The 3219-nt window shown below is 37.7% G+C and overlaps 1 protein-coding gene across 1 annotated transcript in view; it reads right to left on the bottom strand.

Moving 5' to 3' along the window:
* Positions 1-3219, bottom strand: part of LOC106868905 (uncharacterized) — a 695008-nt gene that overhangs the window by 212395 nt on the left and 479394 nt on the right. The window lies entirely within an intron of this gene.

The following is a 3219-nucleotide window of genomic DNA, read 5'->3' as shown; positions in this document are numbered from 1 at the left end:
TATAATAGTGTGCATTTAAACACAAGAGAAACTACCTTTCACAGGTAATTTTACACGCTAGAAGAAGCAGTCAAAACCAAAACCACATTTAAGAGCAATTTGAAGGGAATGAAAAAAAAAACAACTTTTATCTTGTTATTTTTTTACGGTTATACCTAGATTTCAAATTTTATTTAGCAATTAAAATAATTTGTTATGCGAAATTCTCATCAGTAACCGCACCATAACATCAACATATAATTTATATATATATATATTCTAGAGATAGTCAGAAGTTTCAAGAAGCATGAAACAGATAAGCCTAAGGTATTATAGTAAACGCAGCAGAGCTGAATTTAGTAATAGCAATTGTACGAATGTACTACTTCTCTGTTAGTTGTTACTTGTAGTGGAGGTCTTGTGTGGTTCACTGAAACTGAGAGTAATACTGTTGGGAACCTGGTATGACTGGTAGAGTCGGACGTGGCGGCAAGTTTAAACAAGAAAAACTAGGTTAAGCACGACCACCCGAGCTTCATCATTTCAACGACAAAATAAGCAATTGATTTTAACTTTTGAGCTGTTGGAGGAGGGCAACGCCAGACAGGCGAGCTAAGAAGGCGTAAATGAGGCTACAGTCGGGTCATTACCAGTCTGTTGTAAATTATTCATTTTGCACTGCCTGTTTCATTCAATATATGTTGCAGGGCAACTTTTGAATATAAAAGAGGATAAAGCAATACCGTGGACAAGTGTGTGAACAAGTAATTATGAGTGAAGGATAAATCGTATTTTATACAAAGCTAGTGTCTTTGACGTATGATACTAGGAGTCCAGCCCGTAGCCATTCCGTATTTACGAGACTCGGCTAAAAAGTTCATAGGTTGAGCAAAAATATTCTCATGGATTGTGACCAAATGATGTTTATTTTTCATCACAATCAACACAATTCTTACATAGGTGTTGCAGTGCTTGGATTCCATCGATAAAGAAACTTTCAACTTGTTGGTCAAAAACAGTCATCAACAGCATGTATGAGGTTATCATCACTGCGATACTGGGTTGCCAGTAAAGTGTTTTTTCATGCTGGGGAACAGATCATGGCCAGATGGAGCCAAACGAGGAGAAAATAGAGGCTGATCAATCAGTTCAGAGACACAGTCATGCACAGCAGCCATTGAACCGAAGGACTTGTGTGCTAGAATATTGTCCTGATGAAACAAGACCTCTTTCATTACCACATGGTGAATACGATCAATATTTTCCTCGGTGGTGACAACTGCAGGACGTCCAGACCTTAGGAGGTCATCGTCAAGTCTCTCCCTTCCCCTCCTAAATTTAGCTACCTACTTTTACACAAACTCTTTTACTGAAGGTACTTGATAACACCACGATGCCAAATTTTGTCGATTTTCAAGAGAAATCGCTACTCGTAACTTTTGAAGTCTTCTTTGTACAGTCAGATGTGAGTTTACCGGGAGAGAAACAATGAAGTTTTTAATAGTAAAATGATAAAATGTAAGTTAAAAATTGAGGAAATACTGTATCCCCATACAGTATTGTGTGAATAAACCAAACTGGGTCTAAATTGGAATAGAAACCGACACTGCCTACTCAACTGACCGGGTATTCGTCAGCCAGTTTACAAGCTTTATTTATCCGGCGACTAAATATTCGTTTCTTTCCAACTAACACCAAGAGAAAGTTGGGATGTGGGTTAGAGTGAAGAAAAATGGCGGCTTCAGCTGTTTGTGCTGAAATATCGATTATGTAATTTAAGAATGGTTATTCGGAAAATCTACTGTCTTTCTGATATCCTGTAATGATACTTCACTTTTATTTAATTCATCAACAAAAGAGGATGTTGAGAATCTAATATCAGTTAATCATTTGATTGCTACTGATAAACTGTAGCGTTGAACTGGTTAAAGTAGAATAGTTCAAGATCTTCAGATAATAATGAGCTTCACTTTCGGATTTTAGGATTAAGCTTTTCTGTAAGTTTGTGTTTCTTGTTAAATTCCACACAGCAACATCACTTGTGATGCAAACCAGTTAACAGTACATTGCTCTGCTTTGCCAAAAATAGAATCAACAATCAATTATGGGAAGTTTTGCCCAAACTTAGTGCCGTAACCAACAGAATATATCAAAATAAGGTATTTTCTAATAGAATACTCATTAAAAGATAACTTAATATTTTCTTAAATTGTTGGGTATGGAGGATGAGACATTGTCCATAGACATCGTCGGTCCTCGGAGACTGGTGAAATTGATTTCGTTCATGTTCAGGTCGAACCATTGCAAGTCAACATCAGCCGTAAATTTTCATAGGCATAGAAAAAGTTCTAGCGGGTTGATATTCTGGCAAGGAAGGGATAAGAATGGTAATTTGTGAACATACTTGGAGCTTGCACACAAGTGTAATAACGGAGAGGGAAGAAGTGAATGAGGAATGTATGAGAATGCCATGAGCCCAACCAGCACTGAAAGTAAGACGCTTTGGAGTACTAGTGGAAATGGCAGAAGGAGAAGACAGCGCGCCTTGCGAACCGCAGTTTATTTATTTTTATACATATTTCAGTTAGTATGGAAGGCAGTGTTCATGACCCATTGCACTGCATCCGGGACTGCTGGGAAGGCGGAAGGAAGGTGTCCTCAAACCGGAATACGGTCTCTGACGCAATGCCGAGTGGTGGCATTAAACCGGTCAGCGGACTAAGCCTTCTATCAAAGTAGGCTATAGCAGGATTTGAACCTAGCATGACGTTCTTACAGTTCGACCATTTTACCGTCATAGATTGGTCTTTTTTTTTAATCTATCGAGAAAGATGAAAGTCAAGTTTTATTTTGGCGGTATTTGAACTCAGAACCTAGTGAATCGATACAAGATAACACGACGCTTTCTGCTCGACATTTGGGTGGAATTAATTAAAAAAAATTATGAAAACCTCGTATTGTGTCGTGATTAAATGTAAAGTAAATGGGAAACGAATACTTAAAAGATGATTTAATTATAAGTATACATAGTAGGTACTGGCGTGGGTATGTGATAAGAAGCTTGCTTCGCAAGCACGTACTTCCGGCTTAAGTTTCACTACATAGCAACTTCGGCAAGTGTCTTCTAATATAACCTCGGGCCAACCAAAGCCATGCGAGTGGATTTAGTTGACAGAAACTGAAAGAAGCCCGTCGTATGTATGTATGTATATATATATATATATATATATATATATATAT

This window comes from Octopus bimaculoides, chromosome 18, assembly GCF_001194135.2.
Source record: "Octopus bimaculoides isolate UCB-OBI-ISO-001 chromosome 18, ASM119413v2, whole genome shotgun sequence".
Lineage (NCBI taxonomy): Eukaryota > Metazoa > Mollusca > Cephalopoda > Octopoda > Octopodidae > Octopus > Octopus bimaculoides.
The sequence above is the reverse complement of the archived record's forward strand: the minus strand, read 5'-3'. Positions and strand labels throughout refer to the sequence as shown.